The 13,442-nt window shown below is 40.8% G+C and overlaps 1 pseudogene; it reads right to left on the reverse strand.

Annotated features, from left to right (window-relative positions):
* LOC140559610 (general transcription factor II-I repeat domain-containing protein 2-like) overlaps positions 1-7,485 on the reverse strand; it is a 372,516-nt pseudogene extending 365,031 nt beyond the window's left edge.
* Between the last annotated feature and the right edge of the window lie 5,957 nt (positions 7,486-13,442).

Here is a 13,442-nt window from a genome sequence, read left to right on the forward strand (position 1 = left end):
ACATAATCTGCTTTGCACAGTGAAGATAAATAAAAAGATGAGAAAAGGAATTACGAACGGATGTTAAATTGCTGGGATTTTAATATACTACACAGACTTGGTGTTTTTTCTGGATGTGTCTAAATGATTACCTAGGTCAATGTCATCTACATAGAAATCCAGCAATACTAGCAGCTCATCTCCCAACACAACACTGTTGCTCTTGAAACACAACTCATCACATGACTTGTATATTATACAAAATGACTTGTATATTATAATGATCTGACTGTTGTTCTACCGCGGACAGAAGGTGATTGTCTAAGGTTTTATCAAGAATGTGATTATTGCCTAAAGGTACCTGTAAAACATTCAACAGTGGAAATAAACTGCAGTTGTGGTTCGACAATTTAGAATTGTTCTTTGTAATACAATTGAGGCTTAAATGATGCTGAAAGCATGCTCTAATTTATACTGCTTCAGCTTGCTTAGACGTTACGATGGCAGTTTTACCACTGGTACATTCATTTGACACAGAATGGAAATTCAGATGAAGCATTTAAGCATTTTTTGTTATTATCAAATAAAATCAAACACATTTAAATAGATAAAATGCAAATTTTATAATGCAATTTTTTTAATAAAGAGCCGCGTGTTTGGGGTTTACATTTAATGACATCATCGTATATAAACGAGAGGTGATAAAGGAGGGGCGCTGCGCTTGAATACTGCAATTGTGACGTCTGCAGCTCAGCAGAATGATGGAACTGGAGGAGTTCGGAGCGGAGCTCACAAAGGCAGGTGTTTGGGGTGCGGATCTCACAGCAGAAATTGAGACCGTCGCTCTCAAGGTGAAGAATGCCCTGGAGCGGCTAGGAGAAGAAGGGCTGGCTGATGGAGACCCAGAGAATGATGTAAACTTCTGTAAGGACGATGCCCCCATAGAGGAGCTTAAGTGAACTTAGGCCACCTGGATTTTGTGGAGACCCAGGCAGAACGTCCAGAAACCGCCACCCCTGTGAAATGGTGGAATAAACCAAAAAAAACCTGTTTTGCAGAGTTCAGGAAGGAAGGCTTTGCCATTGTTCCAATCAAAATAACAGAAAGAGAGAATCGCCAGATTGAAGAGAGACGGAAGAGGGCTCAGGAGGAAAGAGAAGAGTACATTAAATGGGTTCAGGCGAGATACGCCGAAAAGAAGCGGAGGGCCTCGGAAAGGCTGGTAGAAATGGAGGAAGCGCAGGAATGCTGCGTGTGGTTCTACCGTTTGAGGGCCAGGATAGTTCGGCATGCCCAAAGGAAAGAAGCCAGCAAGGAGCAGAAGGCTGAGGAGACGCCGCAGCGGAAAGAGCGTGAAAGAGCAGAAAAGCTGGAGGACAAAAAGAGGGACTGCGAACTGATCCAGAAAGTGTGGAGATTAAAGCAAGAACATTCGTGGGATCAGGCGATTCCTCAGATAGAAGTGGTTTAGAAGAAAGTCTTCAAAGTCCGACCAGAGCCGGGGGAGGGCATCGGTTAAACAGGCAGTGAAGTGGAGAGCAGCGAGGAAAGAAAAACATAAAATAGAAAAGAAAAAATATGAACATGAAGTTTATGATCTTTGTAGAAATGACATTTACATGCATGAATCAAACTGCATTTATAACTAATCTGATCAATAAAATAAATAAAAAAGTAGCTCTATGAAGCCTATTTGTTAAATACAAGTAGTTAAATAAAACAACACACTTACCAATGACTTAGGACACGTCCCAGAATCCTTAAAAACAGCACAACAACAATCCATCACAAGAGTTTCAGCCTATGGAGAAAATAGCATTTATATACATTTGGTTTTGAACATACCTTTTTATCTTGATGTTTTAACTTGGCATGTGGAATGTCATTTATTACTCTTACAATATGTTAAAAACAAAAAGCATTACAAATGACAATTTTACATTAAAATTCATTTACATTTGAATCACGTCAACATGGTTATCAGAACTGCATATGCTAGCTATATGAACTCTATATGCTGTATGAAGAAACTGTTCTCGTCTAAAACATTTAGTTTCTGATTACAATGATGAACTGTGACCTTCTGCTGCTAAACGTGGAAATATGATGTTTTGGGAATATTCAGCTTACTTTAGCAAGAGTGTTGTAAGTTTGTGCAGTGCATTTAATAAAACACTCCTGTGCCTCTCAAATCAGGACTAAATCTAGACTCAAAGGTGCTTTTGACTGACACAGTACCATTACCACAAACTGATGCTGTGTGGCCAAAGGTTTGTGGACGCCTGGTGCAATTTTGTTAGTTCAATTTGCATTCATTTGAGCAGATCAGACAGTTAGACAGCGCTAGCTAGCGACCTTTTAGCTATGCTTAGTGCTCCCATAAACTTACCAGAAATATCAAGCATATACGTGGATTCATAAAGACAAACAAAATAAACTATCCTACAGTGTAACTGTGCAATAACAAAGTCTTCTCATATACGCTAACTCTACCTCCTAGAAGCAAGATGTGTGTGTAAAATGTCTGCAGTCTGCCCGGCAAAAGCTGTGCTTGCACATGCGCAGTTATGTCTTAACCACCAGAAAAATCTAATTCAGATAAAGCAAAGTTTATTCGTTCATTTTATTTATTTGTTTTTTTATTTATTTGTTTTTGTGTTAATTTTTTTTTTTTGTTAATTGTATTTATTTGTATTTTTAAGCATTACTGCATTTACCCATTACTGAACATTTCTACAGTAAGAAATGTCTGAAACTCATACCATGAATACATAAGGTACTGTTCAAGAATTTATGGGTGTGAATTCATAACAGTTTGACTTTTCAAAATCTTGTCTACCCAATACTAAATTGACACTTCACAAAAGTTTGCTATCCCATTACTCCACATTCCTACAGTAAGAAATGTCTGAAACTCCTACCATGAATACATCAGACACTGATGATTTTGTGGAGTGATTTGATCATTTGGTTTAGTTTATTGAATTGTAAATGTATCCATCTATATCATTTAGCTATGAAATGATATGAGCACAAGAAAGTCTTATTATGAGTAGGTAGGAAAGTGATGTTAAAATACAGTGGATTTAACTGAAAGAAGATTATTTTATGTTTAATATCAGAGATGATCTGAATTTCCACCGTTTCAGACTGACCTTCATATATACATAAATTTCATCACTAGAGTGACACTGACTGACTGACATGGTGGTGGTTTGTTAGAGTTTGTTGTGCTGATTTGATTGGATCAGAAACAGCAGAGTGGACACAGTGTTTAAAACTGCTGTGTCTGATCCACTTGTACCACCAGCACCACACACACACACACACACACACACACACACACACACACACACACACACACTCTACCACCATGTCTGCGTCACTGCAGCGGCCAGTTGGTGTATCTATTCCTTCATGTCGACTCCCCAGCTTTGACCAACAGAAGCCTATTCTGGCCGGCATCACAGTGGAGGTTATGAGGGGACCTCGGGCCATAGTTTCAGCGTCTTACTGGTTTTCTTTCCTTTTCTCCTTTTGTTTGTTTGTTTTCACACAATGTTGATAAATACGGACTGTTGTGTGGAGAAGCCTGGAGATGTATTCCAGTAGCACTGTTCTAAATGTTCCACAAAAGCAGAGCCAGAAATACTTACTTGTTTTGATTTCCTAACATAACACAATCTAACACATTTTAGGAATGGCCAAAATGACAAAATATGCTTTGGGGCCCCCCTGTATGAGTGGTACAAGAATACTTACTCTAAAGGGTTCCCTAATTCCCACAGTGCAGTCCCAGGCACTGGAAGGTAAAGGCTGCAGAGGGCTTTGGTCACCATGGCATAAAGATCTGCATTCCCAATAGCCCATGCAGATACACCAGTGCAATGTCGTACATCTTCCTCAGCTGAACAGATAAAACACAAGGTTATACTACCATAGTACAGATCCTTACACACAGCTACAGGGCTAGCTAGAAGGGTTCTGAGAAAGGAAAGGAAACCACACTTTATCACCACAGCAGTACAGTGGAATTTCACCTTGCCACCAATCCGTGGCAGTGAGCATACACTCACAAGTGAACAGGGCAGCAACTAGGGATGTCCCGATAAGATCCATTGACTCAGGATCAGGAACTGATCCAGGCATTTTTATTAGATCAAGTATCAGCTTTTTAAGTTCCAATCCTATCCATCTCTCTGTGAGCAAAACAAAACAGAGCTTTATTTTACATTATAAGTACAGAGACGTTTCCACTTAGCAGCCAAAACAAACCTTAAAGTTGGCTTCTAATTCTAACTCTCCACTCCACCATGCAGATTTAAAACGATCATCCATTTATTGAAGATAAAGAATTATTCACCAGTTACTATTTGAGGAGCCGAGGAGTATTATTAAGGACTTCACCAACCAGTGGCGGTTCTAGGGGGGTGCCGAGAGGGGCCCAGTGCCCCTCCTATAACACATTTGGACCCCCCTACAGCCCCCCTAAATTAGGCGTGTCTCTCCTCAACTCTGTGAACACACGGCGACAAAGATAAGCAAGGTAAGTAAAATGTAAAAGAAAACTGTTGAAAAATGTGGAAACTGTTAATGTAATATATACTGCTTTAGGTGTGTGTGTGTGTTCACGACCACAGATGGGTCAAATGCGGAGGATACATTTATCTGTACATTTTTTAATTAGGATAAAGAGCTCATTCACATAAACATTACAATGTGCAATATCTCCCATTCTCATGTGCAATCGAGGGTCAATGTGTGTCAATTGTTTTGACTGTTATTATTTATATTGTATATATAATCTTAAGTGTGTGTCTTGCTATCCCTATCTTTTTGCTGCTGTGACACTGTGAATTTCCCCACTGTGGGACTAATAAAGGATGATCTTATCCTGTCTTACAATGTTTTTCAGAATGTGTTGCATATTAAGTCATTTATATATACGAAGCGATGTGTTTGAGGTTCAGCCAAACTGATACTTTATTAATCCCGAAGAAAATGAAGGCAAAGCTAACGCAGCAATCCCCTCGTAGTGGTGGCTCGACACTGTTGTATTTATTTTCAAAAAGAGGAAAAATGATATTTCACACTTCTTCCAAAAATAGAAAGACTTGTGCAGAAGGTCAGATAGAGCCAAATGAACATGATTGAATATAAAAACTGAGTCTAAACTGTAGAAATAAAAATGAAAGCTAGAAAGTAATCAACCCCTCTAACATAACCACTGGCCCTAGACTGCCCCCCCCCTTAAAATGGTCTAGAACCGCCACTGCCACCCACGCAAGCCACTGCCCAGTGGCATGAAGTATAGAAACATGAAGACCAGAACCAGCCAAGACAGCTTCTATCCCTGAGCAATTCGGCTCCTGAACAGACAGCAGCGCAGTGTACCAGTCACAAGTTCACAAGTTATCTCACCTGTCTCTTCACACCTCCACCACATACAAACACATGCTGCACCCTGCACTTTGTGGATGGGCCCTTTTCACATTTCTGGGTTCTCACTTCTGTCAGTGTCTATCAGCAAATACCTGCTAACAGACATTAACAGAAGTGAGTGAGCAGTTAAAATAACTGCTACACCAGTTAAGATCAAAAAAGAAGCTCATAAAGCCAACTCAAGCATCATAATAAGAGTAAAAAATAGATATTTCTTATCACATCAATTACATCTTTACCATCTGATACAGTGTCTTAGGCTCCTAAGTGTTAGCGAAAGCTCTATAGCAGGGGTGTCAAACTCATTTTCACAGAGGGCCACATCACCATAATGGTTGCCCTCAAAGGGCCAGATGTAACTGTAAGACAGTATAAATGTAACTAAATGCAACCAAATGTAATGTAGAATAAATATTAGTACTCCTTAATGTTAAATAACTCTGAATTTATTACTTATTCAACTTATAAATATTTGAATAGATGAAAAATATGTTTGCTTGTTACTCTGTTAACATAACATAAATCCTGTTAATTTGTCAGGTTAAGAAACTCGTATTACTCCATCAATCAACGATCAAACTATCCAAGTGAATAAAGAAAAATATTATCAAACACAAGTTATGACATTAACTAACTCAAAACTTTGTCACAATTGAAAGGGGCAGAATAACAATACAACCAACAACTATGAGCTGCTAAGAACATGTGTAACAGATGTGGCATTTTACAAAACACAAATGGCTGCACACACCCTTGCAGAGGTCATACATACACTTAATGACAGACACAAATGAGGCTGAGATGCTCTGACAAACAGGAAAGTGGGCAAGATTGTCCTGCTTCACCTGGCACATCCATAGATCAAGTTTACGCTGGAAAGCGGTGATCATGTCGGACATCTGCGTGATGACTTGTTTGCGTCCCTGAAGCTTCTGATTCAGTTGGGCAAGATGTTCGGTAATGTCGCACAACACCGCAAAGTCACACAGGCAGTTTGGAACTGACAGATCGGACATGGGTTTTCCTTTACCCTGCATGAAAAGAGCAATGCCTTCCCTAAGCTCAAAAAATCATTTGTGGACTTTGCCCCTACTCAGCCACCGCACCTCCGTATGGTACGGCACGTCTCCGTGCTCCGAGCCCATCTCCTGCAAGAACAGCTGGACTGACGGTGATTCAGGCCACGCGCCCGAATGAAGTTCACTGTGTTCATGACGGTGGTTACTATATCATCCATCCCCAGCACCTTCCCACACAAAGCCTCTTGATGGATAATGCAATGATAAGTTATAAGGTGCGCGTGACAGTTACTCTTCTGCATTTTCTCTTTCATTAGTCCAACCAAGCCCAATTTTCCTCCACACATTGCAGGTGCGCCGTCTGTGGTTAATCCAACCAAATTTTCCCAGGGCAATGCATTTTAATTTAAGGACTTCTCCACCGCATCGAAAATGTCCCATCCCGTTGTGGTCCCATGCATGGCAGCTATATCCAACAGCTCCTCAGTGACAGAGAGGTCCGACTTCACGCCTCTAATGAAAATGGATAGCTGCGCTGTATCCGTGCTGTCTGTGCTTTCATCAAGCGCTAATGAAAAGGTTTGGTAGTTGCGCCTCTCTGCGGCCAGCTGTGTTGCCAGGTTTCCTGCGAGTTCCTTAATTCGCTCCGCGATGGTGTTTCTTGATAAACTGACATTTTTAAATGTCTGTATCTGGTCGGGACACACCTGCTCACAGACCTTCAGCATACACTGCTTCAAAAATGCACCCTCTGAAAAAGACTTAGACGCGCGAGCGATTTCTTCAGCTACAATAAAGCTAGCTTTCACTGCTGCGTCGTTTTGGGCCGTAGCTCTTGTGAACATATTCTGCTGCGATCGCAATTTGCCTTTTAATTCTTGTACAATTTGTTGCTTTTTTGAAGGCTAACTTTGGCATACTTAGCTCCGTGTTTGGGATCAAAGTGCCGACGTAAATTGTACTCCTTGACAACTGCCACCGTCTCATAACACAAAAGACATACCGTTTTTTCTCCTTGAAGCACAAACATGTATTCGCTTCCCATCCCTCTTGAAACGGTCTTCCATCGGCATCAGTTTTTCTTTTCCTGGACATTTTGGGATCATATTTGTAGCTAATTGTAGCTGTAATTCCACTTGTTGAAAAAAGCATAATCTGCATGCATTGTGGGGACATGTAGTTTAAGGTCAATGCACGCTTTAGAAGGAGTCTAAAAGCATGCATTGACAATAAACTCCATTTCCCACAATTCATGCCAATTATGTTACCCGTGAAGCGACAGCATTAAGCAGATCTTTTAAGATCTTGCGGGCCACAACAAATGACACGGCGGGCCACATTTGGCCCGCGGGCCTTGAGTTTGACACGTGATCTAAGGGGAAACATTAATTACCAAAAGCTAAACTAAACAGATGAGTTTTCAGACTAGTTAAAGATTGAGACTGTGTCTGAGTCCCAAACATTATCTGGAAGGTTATTCCAGAGTTGGGGGGCTTTATAAGAAAAGGCTCTTCCCCTGCTGAGGTTTTCTGAATTTTGGGAACGAGTAAGCGAGTCCAGCATCCTGACATCTAAGTAATCATGATGGTTCGTAATATGTAGTAAGGTCCCGCAGGTACTCAGGAGCGAGGCCATGTAGGGATTTATATGTTAACAGAAGAATTTTGTATTCAATGCGGAATTTAACTGGGAGCCAATGAAGTGCTGATAGAACTGGACTGATATAGTGAAATGTTCTAGTTTTAGTAAGAACCCTGGCTGCAGCATTTTGCACCAGCTGAAGTTTATTGAGGTTCCTGCTGGAACAACCTGACAAAAGTGCATTACAGTAATCTAGCCTTGAGGTAATAAAAGCGTGTGCTAGCTTTTCTGCGTCCTGTAGTGATAAGGAGTTTTTTAGTTTGGCGATGTTCCTAAGCTGCATAAAGGCTGTCCTACTAATATTGGCTATATGTTGCTCAAATGATAAATATGAGTCAAATATGACACCAAGATTTTTAGCTGCTAGACCAGGAATAATGGAAGCATCAGCCAAGTCAAACATTAAGTCTGATAGTTGATTTCTAGAGTTTTATGTCCTTCACACAGTCCTCCATTTTCTGTCATCTAAATTTATCGTCAAGTTTGGCTGATACATAGAGCTTTTTACACAATCACAATCAGAGCAGCAGATAAGCCAGTCTGATTCTGCTGATGAACTGACTAGGCATGAAAGGACAGTCGACAGGTACTCTGGAGTCTTCTTAAAAATATAGAAGATATTCAGAATGCTGAAAATGAAATAGGTAAACACTGTTTAATCAACAATGATCTCTGTCCATGACTGCACAGTGCATATGCCCTTCTAGTCTAATGCAATATAATACAGGGGCGTTAGATGCTGAGGGAAGAGACAGGGTCCAATGAGCAGTGCAGCAGGAGAGCCCAGAAACTCAGGCAGCTACTCGTGTAGATGAGGAGACCGAGTTTGATTCTGTTGCTCGTCCTCAAAGATGGGATCTACAGATGTTTCTCAGTTCTCATCCACCGCCGCCCACAGAATGTTTTAGAGGTGTTCATTGTTCTGAGCCAGTATAATCTGTGCCTTCAGCAGCACATTAGCAGTTAGATACATCATGTGTGACTTTTATATGGAAAGACATAGTCAACAAAGTTGTGGATGTTCTCAGAAAGGTGATAAAGAATGATACTACTCATGATGTTTCTATCATCTGAAGATGAAACAGATGCCATTCATGAGCGGTTGGTTGCTGTACCTCACAGAGGCATTGAAACAGACCTAAGATGTGCTCAGCATTGATACTGGCCCATGTGGGGGTACACTGCATTTCTCTCTCACACCCAAAACAAGGCATTGTAAGAGCTAGCTGCAGTTTCATTTATTCCAATTCTTACACCATGGAAAAGTAGGCCAGGTTTGGGCATTAGTGGAAGATCACAGGAAAACAAGGATTTAGTCTTTTAGATGATATTATGGGATGCACTGTGCTTAATATGACTAGAGAAACGAACAAGCTCAGGTGGAGCTTCAATGGCACAGGTGTAAATCGCATCGCTCCTTTTCTACCACCAGGGGGAGCAGTCAGACTGCTTGTCAGTCATTTGTTTCTTTCTGAACACATCGGTGGTTAATCAGCTACTGATAATTTAGAAGCTGAGCTTTAAAATGACTGTAAAATCATTCTATTAGATGTTAAAACGTAAGAGAAAACAATTCTGTACATTTTACACCACACATAAATAAAACGTACAACATTGTGTTTCTTTTTATTGATAGTAAATGTCCATTTTCAGAAATTACACAATTCAACAAGATTTCAACATAATAATAATAATATAGAATATAGATGTAAAATATCTATAGAAATGTTACTTTATAAAAATCACCATTTATATCAGAAAGCTCAGAGCATTTTGGAAAGTGTGTAACTGAAGTGTGTATAATATAACTTTAGTGTTTATCTGTTCAATCACCTGATTCAGCTCAGCAGCGAATGATGAAGCTCTTACTGAAAGGAGCAGGAGAGTCAGAGGAACACTAAACTCAGACGGCTCGGAGTTCAGAAACGTCCGTCTTCACCCTGAATGATTTCTACAGTGTCTGTGGCACCGCAGCTGGGGGACAGTGGACGCACTCCAATCCACTTGGTCCAGGGACCCAAAGCAAGTCTACTGGACAACTTTAACAGCTCAGACATTTGCTTCTGTCTCAGCCCCACCCACATCAGCCCAGAGATACGACTCCTCCTGAGCTCAGACTCCAACAGTTTCTGCTCCTGATCAGACTCCATGCGCTGTAGAACATTCCTGTTCTCTTTCTTACAGTAGACCAGAGCGCTCTCCCAGCTCATTCGGCCATCACTGACATGAATGGACGCTGATAGAGATAGAAATACAAACAGAAAAGCAGGTTTTAGACTGAAATTAGAGACTCTGATTTACTTTAGATGGGTTATATTGATTATGCTGACCTGAGAGAGTTAGAGTGTGTGTGAAGAGTGTCACTACTTACTGTTGTAGCACAGAGCAGGTCCAGTATTACTGCATGGCACCGAATACAACTTTCCTGATACTAGGTTTACACAGTCTGATGGGAAAGGCCTAGGCTGACCAACCAGTTTCTGTAAGCAGAGGGTCCTCCATCAGTCCACTCCCAGTCATCATGCAGCAGGCCGATCCAGAAGGAAGTGCAGCTGTTCATCCCTTTATCTTCACTGCTTCATTCTGGTCCTGATCTCTGATGCTCACCAGATCAGTGTAGTTCCTTCTGCAGTAATTTTGAGCTTCATACCAGGTCAGAGACTGAGTGATTAGATGACAGCTGAAGGAGAGGTCAGTCCCATCTGTGAAGGTGCAAGAGTGGACACATCAAACCATATCAACCACCTGGGATACCATAACAACCACCTGGGAGACCATAGCAACCACCTGGGAGACCATAGCAACTACATGGGATACCAGAGAGACTACCTCGCAACACCATAGCAACCAGCTTGCAACCACTTAGCAAAACCACAACAACCACCTGGGATATGATAACAACCACTTAGCAACACCATGGCATCCACCACATACCATATCGACCATACAGCAATGTCATAGCAACCACCTGGAAAACCACAGCAACAACCTTACATCTGTGCAACCATATAGAACTGTCATAGCAACCACTTTGATACCACTGCAATTTAGGTGGCATATTTAGGTGGGTCAGGTATTGCTACTTTAAGTCCAGTTCAGTTCCAATTCTTTGTTTTTTCAGACTGAAGTGTGGCACAGTTCTACCGTGGAACATCTACACCTACAGGATCTGCACTTTTAGTGTTTTGACCATTTTGGAGGACACTGCTATTCCTCCAGTGAAGGTGAGAGAAGATATGGCTAATGCTAAAGCATGCATTAGAGAATCCTGACATCCCAGCACTATTTTAAAAAGTTGAATCAGATTCAGCCAATACTCAATATTAAAGGTACCTGGACTGGATCAGAGATCTAAAAAAAAAATCTGGATTTGTCTATCTTACTCACAGTTCAGGTTTTCAGTACATAAAAAAATTTAAAAAACAAATTAAGCTTCAGGGGGAAACAGATTGTAAATAAATGCAGCAGAAGCTGAGAGGAGTAAACAGTTCAGAGTTCATACAGTTTAAACCTCTATAGTTAAGTCAGTTTTTACCTTGTTTATAACACATGAAATTCCTTTTCTCTGTGCACTGAAGACTTTCCCAAAACCCATCAGCCTTCATAGCAGCACAGCACGGCTCTGACCCACAGTCTCCTGTCAGAGCACTGAATGTAGCTTCATCACCACTAGACCATTTAGTACTGGACTGATTCCGGTACAGACCAGTCCAGGCAGAACCGATACCAGTCAGATTAATCAGTGCAGTGATGTCTTCCACATCGTACACAGTGACCAGGTCAGTGTAGTTGGCTCTGCAAGCTGCTCGAGCTTCAGTCTGAGTCATGTTTGTCTCAATGAGATGGAAAGTTCTGAGACGACTTTGTTCTGCAGGAGAAAAGACTGGAGAAATGTTCTCTAGTTAATGGAGCAGAACGGAAATGACAGGTGTAGGTGTGATGTGTGTAAATGTGAGAGTGTTTAATAAGAAGTTACTTGACCATGTGATCTAGCGTTCAGTTTGAAATAACATATTAACTTGATGTTGTTCTTTAATATTCAGTAATAACTTCTACAATATTGACCAGTCCTGTTACCTTTCTTACTGTAGTCCAGAGCGCTCCCCCCTCTCATACAGTCAGCACTGACATTTACAGACACTGATAGAGACAGAAAAGACAGTGAGTTTTACAGTGAGATCAGAGACACTGAATTAGGTAAGGTGTGTTATATTGATGGTACTGGACACTGCTGAGAGATGTAGAGTTTGTGTGAAGGCAGGACTTACTGTTGTAGCACAGAGCAGCAGAAACAGCATTACTGCATGGCACTGTTTCCTATTTCCCATTTCTCAGCTGCGTACAGTTTAGTAATGGTGATGATCAAGGTTGAAAACCCCCCCAGTTTCTGTAAGCAGAGGGTCCTACATCAGTCCACTCCCAGTCATCACGCAGCAGGCCGATCCAGAAATAAGTGCTGCTGGTCATCCCTTTAATCTTCACTTCTTCATTCTGGTCCTGATCTCTGATGCCTGACGAGATCAGTGTAGTTCCTCCTGCAGTAAGTCTGAGCTTCAAAAATATTTTGCCAGTACCGCTGTGGCGTGTCAGTGTCCGCTTTTTGTGCGTTTTAAAAGTTTTTTCAAATTTTCATGCTTGTGATGCACTTTGATGCATCTGGGGCATAATTAATGCCTTTTGAGTGTTTTCACCCTTTTTTGTGTGTTTTTAGAGTTTTTTGCACTTTTTCAACTTTTGTCAGATTTGGGTGGACTTTCATTTTTTGGGTCTTTTTTTTGTCACATCAGGTCAACACTTTTCGTCCGTTTTGAAAGTTTTTTCAAATTGTAATGCATGTGATGCAGTTTGATGCATCTGGGGTGTATTTCATGCTTTGTGAGCGTTTTAACCCTTTTTTGTGCATTTTTAGAGTTTTTTGCACTTTTTCAACTTTTGTCAGATTTGGGTGGAATTTCATTTTTTGGGTCTTTTTTTTCACGTCAGGTCAACACTTTTCGTCCGTTTTAAAAGTTTTTTCAAATTGTAATGCATGTGATGCAGTTTGATGCATCGGGGGCGTAATTTTATGCTTTGTGAGCGTTTTAACCCTGTTTTGTGCGTTTTTAGAGTTTTTCGCACTTTTTCAACTTTTGTCAGATTTGGGTGGATTTTCATTTTTTGGGTCTTTTTTTTACGTCAGGTCCGCGGTCAACACTTTTTGTCCGTTTTAAGGTTTTTTCAAATTGTCATGCATGTGATGCAGTTTGATGCATCTGGGGCGTATTTCATGCTTTTTGAGCTTTTTAACCCTTTTTTGGGCATTTTTAGAGTTTTTCGCACATTTTGAACTTTTGTCAGATTTGGGTGGATTTTCATTTTTTG

Source organism: Salminus brasiliensis, chromosome 7, assembly GCF_030463535.1.
Source record: "Salminus brasiliensis chromosome 7, fSalBra1.hap2, whole genome shotgun sequence".
Taxonomy (NCBI): Eukaryota; Metazoa; Chordata; class Actinopteri; order Characiformes; family Bryconidae; genus Salminus; species Salminus brasiliensis.